Below are 19,618 nucleotides of genomic sequence, written 5' to 3' on the forward strand. Positions count from 1 at the left end.
TAGCATATTCAAAAGCAGAGACATTACTTTGCCAACAAAGATTTGTCTCGTCAAGGCTATGGATTTTCCTGTGGTCATGTATGCATGTGAGAGTTGGACTGTGAAGAAGGCTGAGCCGCCGAAGAATTGATGCTTTTGAACTGTTGTGTTGGAGAAGACTCTTGAGAGTCCCGTGGACTGCAAGGAGATGCCACCAGTCCATTCTGAAGGAGATCAGCCCTGGGATTTCTTTGGAAGGAATGATGCTAAAGCTGAAACTCCAGTACTTTGGCCACCTCATGTGAAGAGTTGACTCATTGGAAAAGACTGATGCTGGGAGGGATTGGGGGCAGGAGGAGAAGGGGACGACAGAGGATGAAATGGCTGAATGGCATCACTGACTCGATGGACGTGAGTCTGAGTGCACTCTGGGAGTTGGTGATGGACAGGGAGGCCTGGCGTGCTGCGATTCATGGGGTCGCAAAAAGTCGGACACGACTGAGCGACTGAACTGAACTGAACTGTAGGTTGGTCATAACTTTTCTTTCAAGGAGTATGCGTCTTTTAATTTTATGGCTGCAATCACCATCTGCAGTAATTTTGAACCCCCCAAAAAATAAAGTATGTCACTGTTTCCATTGTTTCCCCATCTATTTGCCATGAAGTGATGGGACCAGATGCTATGATTTTAGTTTTCTGAATGTTGAACTTTAAGCCAACTTTTTCACTCTCCTCTTTCACTTTCATCAAGAGGCTCTTTAGTTCATCTTCACTTTCTGCCATAAAGGTGGTGTGCTCTGCATATCTGAGGTTATTGATAATTCTTCCAGCAATCTTGATTCCAGCATGTGCTTTATCCAGCCCAGCATTTCTCATGATGTACTCTGCATAGAAGTTAGAAAAGCAGAATGACAATATACAGTCTTGACGTACTCCTTTTCCTATTTGGAACCAGTCTGTTGTTCCATGTCCAGTTCTAATTGTTGCTTCCTGACCTGCATACAGATTTCTCAAGAGGCAGGTCAGGGAGTCTGGTATTCCCATCTCTTTCAGAATTTTCCACAGTTTGTGGTGATTCACACAAAGGCTTTGGCATAGTCAATAAAGCAGAAATAGATGTTTTTCTGGAACTCTCTCACTTTGTCGATGATCCAATGGATGTTGTGTCAACCTGTCAACCTCTGGTTCCTCTGCCTTTTTAAAATCCAGCTTGAAAATCTGGAAGTTCATGGTTCATGTACTGTTGAAGCCTGGCTTGGGGAATTTTGAGCATTACTTTGCTAGCGTGTGAGATGAGTGTAATTGTTTGGTAGTTTGAGGATTCTTAGCCATTGCCTTTCTTGGGGATTGGAATGAAAACTGGCCTTTTCCAGTGCTGTGGCCACCGCTGAGTTTTCCAAATTTGCTGCCATATTGAGTGCAGCACTTTCACAGCATCATCTTTTAGGACTTGAAATAGCTCAACTATTGAAATTCCATCACCTCCACTGGCTTTGTTCATAGTGATGCTTCCTAAGGCCCACCTGACTTCACATTCCAGAATGTCTGACTCTAGGTCAGTGATCATACCATCATGATTATCTGCGCCGTGAAGATCTATTTTGTATAGTTCTTCTGTGTATTCTTGCCACCTTTTCTTAATATCTTCTGCTTCTGTTAGGTCCATAACTTTTCTGTCCTTTATCGAGCCCATCTCTGCATGAAATGTTCCCTTGGTATCTCTAATTTTCTTGAAGAGACCTTTAATGTTTCCCATTCTATTGCTTTCCTCTATTCTTTGTACTGATCACTGAGGAAGGCTTTCTGATCTCTCCTTGCTATTCTTTGGAACTCTGCATTCAAATGGGTATATCTTTCCTTTTCTCCTTTGCTTTTCACTTCTCTTTTCTCAGCTATTTGTAAGGCCTCCTCAGACAGCCATTTTGCGTTTTTGCATTTCTTTTTCTTAGGGATGGTCTTGATCCCTCTCTCCTGTATAATCTCACGAACCTCCATCCATAGTTCTTTAGGCACTCTGTCTATCAGATCTAATCCCTTGAATCTATTTGTCACTTCCCCTGTACAATCATAAGGGATTTGATTTAGGTCATACCTGAATGGTCTAGTGGTTTTCCCTACTTTCTTCAGTTTAAGTCTGCATTTCACAATAAGGAGTTCATGATCTGAGCCACAGCAGCTCCCAGTTTTGTTTTTGCTGACTGTATAGAGCTTCTCCATCTTTGGCTGCAAAGAATATAATCAATCTGACTTTGGTATTGACCATCTGGTGATGTTCATGTGTAGAGTCTTTTCTTGTGCTGTTGGAAGATGGTGTTTGGTATGACCAGTGCATTCTCTTAGCAAACTCTATTAGCTTTTCCCCTTCTTCATTCCATATTCCAAGGCCAAATTTGCCTGTTACTCCAGGTGTTTCTTGACTTCCTACTTTGGCATTCCAGTCCCCTATAATGAAAAGGACATCTTTTTTGGGTGTTAGTTCTAAAAGGTCTTGTAGGTCTTCATAGAACCGTTCAACTTCAGCTTCTTTAGTGTTACTGGTTGGGGCATAGGCTTGGATTACTGTGATATTGAATGGTTTGCCTTTGAAATGAATAGAGATCATCCTGTCATTTTTGAGATTGCATCCAAGTACTGCATTTTAGACTCTTTTGTTGACTATGATGGTTACTCCATTTCTTCTAAGGGATTCTTGCCCACAGTAGTAGATATAATGGTCATCTGAGTTAAATTCACCCATTCCAGTCCATTTTAGTTTGCTGATTCCTAAAATGTTGATGTTCACTCTTGCCATCTTCTGTTTGACCACTTCCAATTTGTCTTGATTCATGGACCTAACATCCCAGGTTCCTATGCAATATTGTTCTTTACAGCATTGGTCTTTGCTTCTATCACCAGTCACATGCAAAACTGGGGTTGTTTTTGCTTTGGCTCTGTCTCTTCATTCTTTCTGGAGTTATTTCTCCACTGTTCTCCAGTAGCATATTGGGCACCTGGGGAGCTCATCTTTCAGTGTCTTATCTTTTTGCCTTTTCGTACTGTTCGTGGGGTTCTCAAGGCAAGAATACTGAAGTGGTTTGCCATTCCCTTCTCCATTGAACCACATTTTGTTAGAACTCTCCACCATGATCCATCCATCTTGGGTAGCCCTACATGGCATGGCTCATAATTTCATTGAGTTAGACAAAGCTGTGGTCCATGTGATCAGAACAGTTAGTTTTCTGTGATTGTGGTTTTCAGTCCATCTGCCCTCTGATGGAGAAGGATAAGAAGTCTATGGAAGCTTCCTGATGGAAGAGACTAACTTGGGAGAGACTGGGTCTTGTTCTGATGGGCGGGGCCATGCTCAGTAAATCTTCAATTTTCTATTGATTATTTTCTGTTAGTTAAGTTTAATTAGATCCCACTTGTTTATTTTTGCTTTTATTTCCATTACTCTTGATGGTAGGTCATAGAGGATCTTGCTGTGACTTATATCAAACAGTGCAGAAAACCTGACTCTTGACCAGCAGTATTTTCAGAGGAAGATACTGATCAAAAGGAGAAAATGTAAAAAACCAATAAACAGAAACCTCAACAAAATAGGGTCAGAAGACCAGAAAGCTGTCCTATCACAACAGCAGAGCCCAACAGAGAGAAGAAAAGGTTTGTTTTTTTTCCAGGCAAGAATTCATCCAATGAGAGACTTCAGAACTCGGCCAATGGAAAGCCATGGACTATTGGGTTACTATGGCTTTCCCAATTTCCTTTCCACTCTATAAAAGAGTTCTCTCCGTTTTTTCACGGGTCCTGTACATGGCTTGCCATGGTTTCAGATCCCAAACTGAAATTCTTTGCTGATCCTGAATAAACCCATTTTTTTCTAGAGAAATAACTTACAGTCTATTTAAGTCAATACAAAGTAGAAAGTAAAGAGAATTATCTACAACCTGTGGAGACAGAAATAGAAGTATGTTACTTGTGGTTACTTGTTTATTTATAGTTAACCAAGGTTATGGGAATAATGGAACTTAAGATATGATAGAATTACTTTGGAAGGAGAGACAGTGCAACAAGAAAGGCTGGGTGTGGGAATAGAAAAGGAATTAAATCCATATGCATAACAGCAAAAGTAAATGAGTCACATTTAATATTGGTAAACAAAGAAATAGTAATATAAGCATATTATTTAGAGAAATTAGGTAACACCAAAATAAACACAAATCTAGATTAAAAGTGTTGTCTTTCAGTGAGCTGGTGCTTTGATTATAATCTTTCTTTACTATTTGTATTTTTCAGGGTGTATATGGATTATTTTGATAACAATAAAATGTATCTGAAAAAATATGTTTCCCCTTGTGGAAGCTCTAAATTTACTTTCTTATTTCAATGTGTACAAATTATCTTGAGGTCCCTCTTGTATTTAGTTTTATCTTTTTTCAGTTCAGTTCAATTCACTCGCTCAGTTGTGTCCAACTCTTTGCGACCCCAAGAACTGCAGTACGCCAGGCCTCCCTGTCCATCACCAACTCCCGGAGTTCACTCAAACTCACATCCATCGAGTCGGTGATGCCATCCAGCCATTTCATCCTCTGTCGTCCCCTTCTCCTCCTGCCCCCAATCCCTCCCAGCATCAGAATCTTTTCCAATGAGTCAGCTCTTCGCATGAGGTGGCCAAAGTACTGGAGTTTCAGCTTCAGCATCACTCCTTCCAATGAACACCCCGGACTGATCTCCTTTATGATGGACTTATTGGATCTCCTTGAAGTCCAAGGGACTCTCAAGAGTCTTCTCCAACACCACAGTTCAAAAGCATCAATTCTTCAGCGCTCAGCTTTCTTCACAGTCCAACTCTCACATCCATACATGACTACTGGAAAAACCATAGCCTTGACTAGATGGACCTTTGTTGGCAAAGTAACGTCTCTGCTTTTGAATATGCTATCTAGCTTGGTCATAACTTTCCTTCCAAGGAGTAAGCGTCTTTTAATTTCATGGCTGCAGTCACCATCTGCAGTGACTTTTGAGCCCCCCAAAATAAAGTCTGACACTGTTTCCATTGTTTCCCCATCTATTTCCATGAAGTGATGGGACCAGATGCCATGATCTTAGTTTTCTGAATGTTGAGCTTTAAGCCAACTTTTTCCCTCTCCACTTTCACTTTCATCAAGAGGCTTTCTAGTTCCTCTTCACTTTCTGCCATAAGGGTGGTGTCATCTGCATATCTGAGATTATTGATATTTCTCCCAGAAATCTTGATTCCAGCTTGTGCTTCTTCCAGTCCAGCGTTTCTCATGACGTACTCTGCATATAAGTTAAATAAGCAGGGTGACAATATACAGCCTTGACGTACTCCTTTTCCTATTTGGAACCAGTCTGTTGTTCCATGTCCAGTTCTAACTGTTGCTTCCTGACCTGCATACAGGTTTCTGAAGAGGCAGGTCAGGTGGTCTAGTATTCCCATCTCTTTCAGAATTTTCCACAGTTTGTTGTGATCCACACAGTCAAAGGCTTTCTCTCTTTAAAATATTCAAAAGTTTTGCAAACATGGGGAAACCATTCTAGTATTTCTCTTACATTATACTCAGATTGATCAGAATTATATTCTCAAGTTATTTGGATTGTTTTCAACTTATAATTATTTTGAACATCAACTAATTTTAAAGTTATTATCTTTAGCAGTATCTGTCCCTGTTGGCTTTTAAAACAGGTTATTTCTCAATGCCATTTTCACTGTAATTCAAAGCTTACTGATTATATGATAAAGAAACATGTTAAATTTGCTTTCTGGTGAGTAACGTATCCATTTGTTAAGATTCTGAGATAAACAATGCTTAAATTTTCATTAACATTTCTTTTGACACCTTGAAAAATTATGTTTTGAGATTTTATGTAAGAATCTCTACAATAATGTCAGAGTTAGCATTTACTTGCAATCAAACTTTTTATGAATTTTAGTTTATAAAAACTGCCTCACTTATTTTTCTATGTAGAATAAGCATTGTAGAAATACTAAAAACATAAATTACTTGCGGATATTGAATACAGGACAGTTTTGTGGTGGTCTGTGTATGAGATAATTTGTATACCACTTCAAATCCTATCAGCCACACCTCTTCTTCCAGCCTGTGCTGCAGTGACCAATTCTTTATGGATTTCAACAGCTCACTTTCAAGTGCAATGCTTTGATTCCTTTCTTCAGGTTGCATCACATATCTTACTTCCTACTCTTACACTTCTGCCATCCTTAACCAATGGGCTACAAAGGCTGATAGATATATGCTTCCCCTTTTCATCCCCAGGGAAAACAATTGTGAGCTGAATTTCATAAGCCTTCAAATCAAGCATCACTCACCTATACTTTTAACCAATGCAGTAACACAATTTCTTACCAGCTTTATCTCTTTCCCAATATTACTGTATTAGCCTACTCAGGCTGCCATAACAAAATGCCATAGACTGAGTGGTTTAAACAATATAAATATATTTTCTCACAGACCTAGAGGCTGCAAGTCCAAGACCAGGGTGCCAGCATGGTTGAGTTCTGAAGACACTCTTCTGGCTTGCAGAAGACCATTTTCTCCCTGTGTCCTTACATGGCAGAGAAAGATAAGAGCACTTCCCCCCTCCTTACAAGCATACAACTGATCAGATTTGGGCCCCACTCTTATTACCTTATTTAATCTTGATTATTTTCTGAGACACTGTCTCCAAACACAGTCACTGGGAGTTAGGGCTTCAAAATATGAATTCTGAAGGGACATAATTCAGTGCATAGCAATCACACTTTTAATGTTCTTCACCCCTGCTCCTTAAGATCAATTAACCTTCAAGGAAGCCTCTGACTTAGGCTATGCTTTCAGGGGAACTGAGGTTACAGTATGTTTTGTTCTATATGTGTGATAACAGAAAAAAAGGATTCATAGAAAGTGCAGTCATGAGGAATTTTTCACAATGCTTAATTAATTCAATAAAAAGGTAGTGAGTATCATGCAAGACACCATGCTAAGTGAAAGTTGCTCAGTTGTGTCCGACTCTTTGCGGCCCTATGGGCTACATAGTCCAAGGAATTCTCCAGGCCAGAATACTGGAGTGGGTAGCTGGTCCCTTCTCCAGGGGATCTTCCCAATTCAGGGATTGAACCCAGGTCTCCCACATTGCAGGTGGATTCTTTACCAGCTGAGCCACAGGGAAGCCCATGCTAAGACACCATGCTAAGTGTAGTATTAAATAAGAGACATGATCCTAGTGTTTTTTTTTTTTTTTAATGCAGAAGAGAAATACAACACAGTCAATTATAATTATATAAAGACATTTGCAAAATGTACTATGAAGAGGTCTAGGTTGCTAAAAAAGTAAATAAAAGGAGAGCCACACTTTGAGTCTGGATACTCAAAGAAAACTTTAAGAAAACAAGGTTTAAGTTGAGGTCTAAAAGATTAACAAAATTTAGTAAGAAATGGTGTGGACACAGTGGTGGGGGTGGGGGATCGGGGGTGGTGGACTAGAGACAGCAAAAAGCAGGTAGAAAGGCTGAGTCAGGAGCAGACATGCACAGGGAGGTTAGCATAGCTGAAACAGAAGGGTAGTCAGGAAAAGATGAGGGGTGGGACTGTGGCATAAGCAAGGCCCAGACTGTATGAATTGAGCATTGAAGGTCCTAGTAAGTACTCTGAATGCTAAAATGAGAACTGTAGGAAGCCTTTGAAGGATTTTGTGAAAGATTTGTTTATCCCATTGTTACTGTGGTTTTTGTAATGTATGTTGGTTATGCAGCCCTCATTTACAGTACTTAAAATCATTTGTTGAAAAGATCAGATCTAGGCATACATAGATTAATTGTAGCTCAAGCTCTCAAGAAATGACATTAAAGGGAAGTACTCAGGTCACTGAGAGGTCTTGAAAGAAGAGTCAGTGGACATAGCAGGGAACTGTGGTAGGAAAGGTCCTTCATCTGGCATTCACCAAGTGAAGATTAGGAGTCAGATCAGGTGAGCTACTACAGATGCCTAACCCATGCTACCCAAGACATGATTTCTGGGTCCCAGGTTGAGAGCCAAGGACAAATTCTAATATGAAAAACCTTTCCACTCTTAACGAAGATACCCAGACACTGGCCTGGGAACAAAAAAATTAACAATAGACCTCCAAGTAGCATGTCCATAGTGTGAAGTAATATGACTACATGTTTTTTTTAAAAAAAATGTGTATTTAGTTGTGTTTGACTCTTTGTCCCATTGGAATGTAGCCCACCAGGCTCCTCTGTCCATGGGATTTTTCAGGCGAGAATACTGGAGTGGGTTGCCATTTCCTTCTCCAGGGGATCTTCCCAACCCAGGGATCAAACCCGCGTCTCTTATATCTCTTGCATTGCAGGCAGATTATTTACCTGCTGAGCCATCAGGGAAGCCCTAAAAAAAAAAAAAAAATAGTAAAAGAAAAAAAATTCACACTGATCGTGAATCCTCCTCTAAATGGAGGCTTAGAGATTACACTTATGGTAGCTTCCAGAAATTATCCATGGTGTCTACAAATGTCTTGTCTTAAATCTCTTGCTCCAATTTTATAGTTGTGCTAGGATTAGATTAGGTGAAAAAGCAAGACTTGCAGGTATACAAATGTCTTGCTGCTGTCCTGCTCATACATATATGAACTTGCCAACATCTGTCTTTAAGGCAGTTCACTAGTAAGGGGTAGTGTACTTCTATGATTGGAAATTCCTCCAAATGAATCTTTGTTATTTTGCCTCAAAAAAAAAAAAAAAAAAAAGGCCTAATACTGTAGGAACTTTATGGGAAAAATCTGGGAAAATACTTTTATATTCAGAAAACTTTAGATAAATATATTGATGACAAAAAAAACTAAAGTGCAAAATAAAGAAAATATGCCAAATGTCTTACAGGAGAATACAGTAAGAAAGAACTAGCATTATAGTAACTGTATGCATTAAACATACATCTAACATAAATATACATGCATATATATATATATATATATATATATATATAAAACACAGAATTTTATTTGAAAGAAAGTTGGGAACAAAAACATTAGCTAGCCATTTGATCCCATTTATATCACTAAATCAGAGGACAGGGAAGCTTGGCGTGTTGTAGTTCATGGGGTCGCAAAGCATTGGACATGACTTAGCGATTGAACAACAACAGCAAGATACTAACAAACAGCTCATCCATGGATATTTCAGGTTATTTATGTGCATATTTTACAAAAATCACTAAATTAGTCAACTCTTCTGTTAACTTACCCCACTAAAGCAACAAAAGCCAAGCAAACTATTAGTTCTGACTCATTTGAATAATAGGCAAATATATTTAGGACCTAACTGTTAGTAAAATAAATTCTTTAAAGCTATAACTCATGCCCTTTACTTTACACTGGGGAAAATTAATCATTATTTCAAATGAAAATTTAGTCCTTGTTCAAAAATGAAAGTATTTACTGGTCGTTGTTCAAAGATTAATGTATTAATTAGTACATTTTAAAAGAAGAAGAAATCAGGATAAAGCCTTCATCTTACTGGAAGACTCATGTAAGTTGGCTCCTGGGAACCAGGATCATGATACCTAGCTATGAGACTGACCCATCCATCTTCAGTAGCAACCTGGTCAATTCAGGGGCTGAAAATCTCTAAATGCTGGCCTCTGAGGCTGATTATCTGCACCTGGATACAACAGATGGGTATTTTGTTCACAGTACTTTTGGCCACCCTATGGTAGCGTCTCCAAAAGCGGCGAGGACAGGATCCTTTCTTTGACATGCACAGGATGGTTTCTAGGCTGGAAGAGTAGGTAAAGCCAATGGCTATAATAGGAGTCAATCCATATATACAAGAACCCAGGGGCTTTCATTAAAGACATTTGGGGCAATGAGATAAAGGTTGGACTTGCCATCAAACAAGGAACTACAGTTTTTACGGTACCATGGGCTAATCAGATAGACATGGTCTTGGATAAGACAGTTGAATCTGGATTTTGAGGGTAGAAGTTTACTGAAGATATGATACCAAAGTCTGTTGGTTGAGAACACAGTTCCTGTCTTTTGGCAGACAGGTTAATGGTAAAACAGATCATGATACTCTCCATAACTATACAAAAACGGTGGCTAACATGATTGTGTCTGTCAGTGATATTATAAGGAATGAAGACCCCATATTCATGATAAACCTATTAAGATATACTTTCTCAAGAAGCTGCTCAGAAAAATTCTCTTCACAGGTGAGATTTCAAGTACAATGAAATTTCTGTTTCTGTTCATGAAATTTCCCTTTTATTGGAAAATGAGAATGTTGACTACCAAGCCATATTGCATGAAGCTGTACTGCTTTCCTAGGCAATTATTCACTCCAATGATTAAAACCTACTGTGCAAAATGTTCTAAGAGATTAGAAACTGGGCTGCACACCTACATTTTCAATGATGGAATTTAAAGATTGTTGTTGTTCAGTCACTAAGTCATGTCCTCCTCTTTGCAACTCCATGGACTGTAGCATACCATGCTCCTCTGTCCTCCACTATCTCCTGGAGTTTGCTCAAATTCATGTCCATTGAATCAGTGAAGCAATCCAACCATTTCTAACCAAATTTAAAGATTAGAGTACTAAATATGATCCAGTAATTCCACTCCTGGGCATGTATCTGGAGAAAATATAGCCCGGACATGGAAGCATTCCATAAACAGAGGAACGGATCAAGATGTGATACATACATTCAATGGAATATTACTCAATCCTTAAAAAGGATGAAATGATGCCATCTGCAGCAACATGGATAGACCTAGAGATTGTTATACTGAGTAAAGTAAATCACACAGAGAAAGACAAATATCATGATATCACTTATATGTGGAATCTTAAAAAAATGTTAATGAACTTATTTACAAAACAGAAATAGAGTCACAGATGTAGAAAAGAAACTTATGGTTACCAAAGGGGAAGAGAAGAGGGATAAATTAGGAGATTAGGATTGACATACCCACTGCTATACATAAAACAGATAACTTAGTAAGGACTATGGTGTAGCCCTGGGAACTCTACTCAATACTCTGTAATGATCTACACTGGAAAAGAATCTAGAAAAGAACGGATATATGCATTTGTATAATTGATTCACTTTGCTATACAGCAGAAATTAACACAACATTGTAAATCAACCATACACCAATAAAAATTAATTAAAAAAATAAAGATTAGGACACTTAAACACCCTGTTTTTCCTGGGAGGCTTCATTTTTATAAAGAGTAAAAATATAGCTGTCTTAAGATTATAAACAGAAACGTATCTTAATGCCTAAAGAAGGCATGTTAGCTATTATGAAGAAAATTATTTTTCTGCATTTATGGAAAGAATTTTCTGTTTTTTCCCATCTGTTAGCCAAAAGCAATGAAGTCCTTATGTTTCTCCTGTTTCATCACTTGTGATTTGATAAAATGAGCAAAATAAAACTAATGAAAACTATAAGCTTGAATCTGGCAGGGATGGCATGCCATATTCCTTTTGCATCTAAAACATCTACTCTTTTCCCTTCTTACTGTGTAGTCAAATACAAAAAAACTATTTTAAAAACGTGTGAAGCCCAGGGGTTTTCAGGTGATCTGCTCTAAAATATAAGCACAACTTTATCTGGGTGTTTTCTTTGCTAGCTTTGCTGAAGGAGCAGATTATTCAGTGACTTTTGTTGCCTTCTTAATGCTACCTACCATAAAATATTAAATAATCCTGTTCCCTTAGTTCTGAGTACAAAGAAAAGTAATATTGAACTAAATCTTGACTCTGTCCTTTAGGTCTATTTGACCTCTGAAAATCACACAACATCTTTGAGCTTTTATTAACTATTATATATCAAGTGTATTTTAACAATTGTGCAGGATCATGTTGAGCCTTAAAAGAAGTACCATAACACAAGTAAAACTTTCAGTACTATTCCTAAGAATTTAGCAGATGCTTAATACAAAGTAGCTATCATTTTATAAGTTTATGTCATGAGTTATAAAGTACTTTGGTATAATTGAATTAAATTTGTAAATCATTCTTATGACTGCTAGGACAGGTACTTTTGTCCCCATTTAAAAATAAGAAACTAAATCTCACCAGCAGTCTAGTACCATGGAAAGGCTCTAGTAGGGCATAGGATTTTTGGTCTGTAATCTTTTAAAAATGGAACCCATAGGCAACACATCCCAGCAAAATAAAGACCATGTGACAAGCCCACAGCTAATGTCATACTTAATGGCAAAAAAACTGAAAGCATTTCTTCCAAGATCAGGAATAAGACAAGAATGCCCACTCTTGCCACCTACATTCAAGGTAGTATCAGAAGTCTTAGCCACAGCAACCAGACAGAAAATGAAATAAAAGGAATCCAAACTGGAAAGGTAGTAATTAAACTGTCACTGTTTGCAGATGACATGATATTATACATAGAAAACTCTACAGACACCACACACACACACATACACACACACACAAACTAGAACTAATCAATGAATTAATCAAATTGCAGGATATAAAATTAATGTACAGAAATCTCTTACATTTCTGTATACTAACAATGAGAACCATCAGAAAGAGAAATTTAAAAAAATAATCCCATTTACAATTACATCAGAAAAAAGAAAATACCTGGGAATAAATCTAACTAAGGAGGTAAAAGACCTGCATTCAGAAAAAAACTATTAAGACACTGAATAAAGAAACCAAACTCAATACAAAAAAAGATGAAAATACATACCATGTTCAGGGACTGGATGAATTAATATTGTTAAAATGATTAAACTACCTAAGGTAATCTACAGATTTAATGCAATCTCTATCAAAATACCAATGCCATTTTTCACAGAACTAGAAAAAATAATTCTAAAATTTGTATGAAAACAAAAAGACCCTGAACAGCTAAGACAGTTTTAAGAAAGAACAAAATTGGAGGTTCACACCTTCTGATTTCAAACTATACTACAATGGTACAGTAATCAAAATGGTATCAAAAACAGAAACATAGTTCAATAGAATAAAGTGGAGAGCCCAAAAATGAACTCATATGGGCATTAATCTATGATGAAAAAGGCAAGAATATACAATAGAACAGGTAGCCTCTTCAGTATTGGTGTTGAGAAGACTAAACAGCTACATACAAAAGAATCAAACTGGACTATTTTCTAACACTATGTAAAAAATAAACTCAAAGTGGATTAAAGACATGTAAAACTTTAAAGAATAAACATTCTAGAAGAAAACATAGGTGGCAGCCTCTTAGATAATGGTCTTATCAAATAAACAAATGGGACCATATCAAACTAAAAAAAAACCAAAAAACAACAATTGTGCACAGCAAAGGAACTATCAACCAAATGAAAAGCCCACTTACTGAATGGAAATAGGCATTTACAAATGATATATCCAATAAGGGGTTAATATCCAAAATATACAAACTCATACAACTCAACATCAAATAAACAACCCAACTAAAAAATGGGCAAAGAGTATGAAGAGACATTTTTCCAAAGAAGATATAGTGATGACCAATAGGCACATGAAAAGATGCTCAATATCACCAATCATCAGAGGAAAGCAAATAAAAACCACAGTGAGATATTACCTCACATCTGTCAGAATGACTCTTCTCAAAATCACAACAAATAACAAGCATCAGCGAGAAGGAAGAGAAAGGGAATCCTCATGCTCTGTTGACAAGGATGTGAACTGGTACAGTCACTATGAAAACAATATAGAGATTTCTCAAAAAACTAAAAATAGAACTGACCTAAACTTGAAATCAATGGAATAAGGTAATTAATGGGTTAAAAGAAAACCCTTGGCAATCCAGAACTCTATAACTAGTCATATATTCATCACAGATAAAGGTGAAATAGTGAAGGTGATCAAAAGGTACAAATTTCTAGTTAGAAGATGAATTCTGGGAATGTAATATACAGCATGCAGATATTGTTAACAATGCTGTATTGCATATTTGAAAGTTGCTAAGGGGACAGATATTAAAATTTCTCACAAAAAATATTCACTATGTGTGGTGATGGATGTTATTATTAAATTTACTGTGATGATCATTTCACAATATATATCATTAAATCATTATGGTATATACCCCCCAAAATGGAGCCCATGTAAGGTGAGGTGGGCAAAGGAAGCTTTTTTACTTAACATTGTCTTATTTCTAGTTTAACTTTATTCTGCAAAGGAACCAAATGGCTAGGAATATTCTAGAACTATGAATATTGTCCCTAATGATACATATTTTATTATTCCAGAGTAGATTAGGAGATAACAGGGTACATATTTAATCCATAAACTATAGTATTTATAACTATGTTCTAAATTATAATTATAAAACAAATATGTATCAACCATCTTATTCTTACACTCTTAATGTAACAAATATTGCCCTCAAAAATGTTAAGAACAGGTATCTACTATATTTTTCTGCCTAAATTCTCATTTTTTTAATAAAGGTAAAAATAAATCTTTTCAAGGTCAGTTCTGGGGCCTCCAACCTTGTGAAGAAGAGATATTTTTTATATTCTTGATGCTTTTAAATCTCTGGGGATGGTGTTGAGAATAAAGTAATACCAAAGGCAGTGAGGGGAAGGACAAAATTCTACCTACCTTCACTTTCCAATGGGGAATCCCAGCTAACTAAGTTTGTGCGAGTGAGGAAACAGCAAGCACCTTGGAAAGCCACTCGACCTGCCAGCTAAAAAATGTCAAGGTCCTCCTGACAGATGGTGTCCAATCCTGACAGATGGTGTCCAATCCTTTGGTCAGGGATCTCGAACTCAGAGCCATGTGAACATGTGCCTGGTTTTGAAACTGGTGTATGCTCCCTAAAGACATCTTATTAGAACCAGTTCAGTTCAGTTCAGTTCAGCCACTCAGTCGTGTCTAACTCTTTGTGACCCCATCAGCAGCACACCAGGCCTCCCTGTCCATCACGAACTCCTGGAGTCCACCCAAACCCATGTCCACTGAGTTGGTGATGCCATCCAACTATCTCATCTTCTGTCGTCCCCTTCTCCTCCTGCCCTCAATCTTTCCCAGCATCAAGGTCTTTTCCAATGAGTCAACTCTTCGCGTGAGGTGGCCGAAGTATTGGAGTTTCAGCTTCAACATCAGTCCTTCCAATGAACACCCAGGACTGATCTCCTTTAGGATGGACTGGTTGGATCTCCTTGCAGTCCAAAGGACTCTCAAGAGTCTTCTCCAACACCACAGTTCAAAAGCATCAATTCTTCGGCTCACAGAAAGTATTTAAACTGCTACAGAGATAAAAATAATTATTTTAAATACCTGCATAGGTATATGTATATATAGGCTTCCCTGGAAGCTCAGACTGTAAAGAATCCGTCTGCACGGAGGAAACCCAGGTTGGATCCCTGGGTCAGGAAGATCCCTTGGAGAAGGGTATGGCAACCAACTCCTGTATTCTTGCCTGGAGAATTCCATGGACAGAGGAGCCTAGTGGGCTGTAGCCATAGAGTCGAGAAGAGTTGGACATGACTGAGTGACTGAACAGCAGCAGCTCCTTTAAGTTATTCCCCCCAAAACACCATGCAGCCCAGCCTTCATATCATGACAACTACACCACTATCACCTCCCTTGTCCAACTTCCAGATTCCTATTTCCTCACAGCCTCATGTAAATCTGGCCACCAGGCTGGTATCACTTCATTCACTTTGCTTGCTGTGTGCACCACTCTCTTTGGGCCATGGTCTCTTGTTTTTCAATGTGCTGGTACTGTGTTAGTGAGGACAATGGCTTAAAGTGTTACTCTATTCCTGGGAGTGCATTTGCATTACTAGAGTGACTTTCTGAAAGTGTTGCAGGGGGAAAGTGAACTCTGACTCCTTGTTGAAAACTGATTCTTTGACTTGCTTTTATCATTATAATCATACTCCAAGGCTATGCCTGGAGGACCCTGTCTCTCTGCTTGACTGTAAACTAAAGTGCCTTTGTTCAGTTCATGGAGAGATAGTTTGTCTTGCACACCTGTGAATAGAAGAGATTAACACACCTTTTCTGGGCTTTCCCTGTGGCTCAACTGGTAAAGAATCCACCTGTAATGCAGGAAATCTGGGTTCAATCCTGGGTTGGGAAGATTCCCTGGAGAAGGGAAAGGCTACCCACTCCAGTGCTCTGGCCTGGAGAATTCCATGGGGTTGCAAAGAGTCGGACACAACTGAGTGACTTTTACTTTCACTTTGCTGAAGGCTCTCCATTCCTTGGGAGATATTTTGTAAGACTGAAGACCCTTCCACTTTACTTCCCCACTGCATCTCCCTCTCTATTCTGCTATTTGACTTTAGTTCCTCATCGCTTCTTTTCCTCTAATCTATAAAAGAACCTGGCATCCAGGTCCCAATAAGATGGTTATTTTGAGGTGCTAGCCTGCCATTTTCTCGGTCTACTGGCTCCCCAATTAAAGTCTCTTCCTTGCCTCAACACCTCCTCTCTCGGATTCAGTGGCCTATTGTACAGCGAGCAGAGTGAATGTGGACTTGGTAACAAAAGTATTAAGAAATTTGGGATACAAATGTCAAGCTCATAGGGGAGATATTTTTGGGAGGGAGTCAGCTCTATAAGTTAATGTTAGTCACCTATGCCTCCTTGCAGGACTTTTTCTGCTTAATAACATTCCTCTTCCAGAAATCAAATCCAAGGAGAAAAGGTATATTTTTTAACCTAAAAGATTTATACATCACAGATACCAAGTAAATCATCATTGATCTTTCCTGAGTCCACACCTCTAATATTTGAAATCTCTGCAGATACTTCTCAGAGGCTTCACATTTATATAGGAAATTTGATAAAGATCTCTGTACCAACCCTTGAGGGCTTAAAGAGAGATTTGGCTTAGATTTTATGTTTTTAAAATGTCAAAAGCAGATATTCTAAATAAATAAGATAAAATGAGAGAAAAAAAAATCCCACTTTCTTTTTTTTCACCTATATTGATGAACTTAGTCCAAATAATTTTTTATCCAAACCTACAAAAAAGAAAACAAAAAAGAACTAGAGAAAGCAATGTGAGGAGACAGAATATGAGTTTAGAATGATACCTTCTGTTAAGTACATATTATTAGGTACTAAAATAAAATTTAGTGCCTCTGTGCTTAAGATGGAAATATTAATGAAAAAAAAAAATTCTTTAGGTACATAAGAGAGCGTGGTGTCTATGACACTAGACTTTGGATTCTTCAGTCAGAGTTCCTATATCATTCAAATCCAAGCACTTAACTGCATGACCTTAGACAAATTACTTAATCTCTCTATGTTTTAGTTTTCTTAAAGTTGGAATAGTGATATCAATCTACTTCATAGAGTTATTATGAGGGTAAAATGAGTTAATATAGGTAAAAGCATCTAGAACAGGGTCTGGCATAAGGAAATACTAATTAGGTGTTAGATATCATCATTGTGGTGGTGGTTATTACAATTGCTCTACCACCAGCTCATAGATTAGAAAGTTCAATAATCCAAAGGCAAAAGAATGGGCAGTATTGGCACTTTTCCTACATTTTTTTAAAAACGCCAGCATAAAATACCATCATTGTGTTGGACTGTTTAGCTTAAAACATATTCTTCACCAAACACAACCCCTACTATCCTTTACTACCCAAAGAAAAGTATGTGCTCTAAACCACCATAACTATATATATATATAAATGGCTATGGAATGATTAGATAAACATTATAATTAAATGCCTTCATCCAGAAATCCCTGCTTTCATTACAAGGCTAATGAAGGTGATCAGTCTTCCTTACACAAGAAGGGCCTACGGGTGCCTTCTAGAAAACACAATTTTCTAGAAGAAAATTAAGAACTCCCTTCAACATTATTACCAGTTTTAGTCCCTGAGTTGCAGATGCTCTGCTTTGCCTTTGTAAATTATTAGTACCATCCTGTGTGCACTGAACAGTAATGTTTGTGGTTCTTTCTTTTTTTTTAAAGTCTCTTTATTTATTAAATCGCCTTAAGAGTGCTGTATAAGTTAGGTATTAATACAAAAATCAGAGAATTATGATGTATCTGTAGAAGTCAAACCTGTTTGTAGGCCTATTCATTTTTCTTTTTCAAAAAGTATTATAAATTTCAAAAAAACTAAAGCCACATTATAGAATATTTATAAAATAAAAAATGAAAAAGAAATCTCTCAGAACCCACCAGTAACTAATTTTTTGGTATATTTCTTAAGTAATCCTTCTTATTTATATTTTCAACATATTTATGAGCATATGTTTCTAATCTCTTTGATATAGAACTATAATGTAAGTACTTTGTATTAATATTTGCTCATTACTCTTCATAACCACAATTTTTAATGGTTGTGATATAGTTCACTCATTCTTCTATTACTAAACCTTTAATCTGTTTTCCATTAAGATAACTATGTAAATAATAGTCTCTTTTGAGTACATCTATTTCCATGTTTCAGATTTTATTCTTAGAAGAGAGTCTGCAAGTACTTAACACTTCTCTGTCTCTAATAAATTATTTAAACTTATAGCTATATCATATTATGCAGGAAACAGCTTTTCAAAATATGTAAAATAACTCTGCAAAACACCATCACTACTAGCTAAAACTAAAAACATACTTTATCCATGAAATTCTTCTTAAACTTTTTCTCATCTGAATTTTATCTCCATTCATATAGCTAGTTTCTCCTTGGCCCCCAAACACAAATAACTTTGGAAGTATTTCTCACTCTCATGGCATCTTGTACCTTTATGTGATAGCACTTATGTCAAGTATAATTAGTAATTATTTGTGTGATATTTAATGTTTATGTCTTTCGGTAGATAATATGCTACACTGCTGCAGAGACTCACCTATGTTGCTACTTTTACACCCAAGTGTCTGGCAAATAGCATGTGTCTTGTTTGTTGATTCAATGATTTAACAGTTTAAAATTATTTTGTACAGTGTTATGCTAAGTAGGGGGAATATATAGGAATATATCACAGTTATTGCCTTTAAAAATTATAATAAAAATGAACTTTTACTATTTTTATTTTAATACATCATAGAAAAAAGTTCATGGGCTATAAAACCAAATTGACCTACAAAACAAAAGGCAACCTACTGACTGGGAAAGATATTTGCAAATTATATGACTCACAAAGGGTTAATATCCAAACTATATAAACAGCTCATACAACTCAATATCCTTGACTCATTTCTGATCTTAATGGGAAAACTTCTAGTTTCTTACCATTAAATATGACATTAGCTGTGTTTTCCATAGATATTCTTTAACATTTTGAGGAAGTTCACCTCTATTCCCAGTTTACTGAGAATTTTATCACGAATGGGTGTTGGATTCTGTCAAATGCTTTTACTGTATTTATTGGTATGATCATGTGATTTTTTTCATCCATAGTCTCTTGATGGGATGCCTTACATTACTTGATTTTAGATGTTGAACCAGGATTGCACATCTGAGATAAATTCCACTTGGTTGTCATGTATAATTTTTAAATACATCATTGGATTTGATTTGCTAAAATTTTGTTAAGAATTTTTTGTATCTATGCTCATGAGAGAAATTGGCCTATAATTTCTTTTTTAAAAAATAATGTATTTGTCTGGTTTTGGTATTAGTCTAAGACTAGCCTTATAGAACAAGTCAGGG

The 19,618-nt window shown here is 37.1% G+C and overlaps 1 protein-coding gene and 1 pseudogene across 11 annotated transcripts in view; one reads left to right on the top strand and one right to left on the bottom strand.

The window, feature by feature from the left end:
- The window catches only part of SLC4A10 (solute carrier family 4 member 10), a 343,332-nt gene that overhangs the window by 71,854 nt on the left and 251,860 nt on the right, over positions 1 to 19,618 (bottom strand). The gene's annotated exons all lie outside the window — the stretch shown is intronic.
- LOC113903373 lies at positions 9,654 to 10,194 on the top strand (annotated as a pseudogene).

This window comes from Bos indicus x Bos taurus, chromosome 2, assembly GCF_003369695.1.
Source record: "Bos indicus x Bos taurus breed Angus x Brahman F1 hybrid chromosome 2, Bos_hybrid_MaternalHap_v2.0, whole genome shotgun sequence".
Lineage (NCBI taxonomy): Eukaryota > Metazoa > Chordata > Mammalia > Artiodactyla > Bovidae > Bos > Bos indicus x Bos taurus.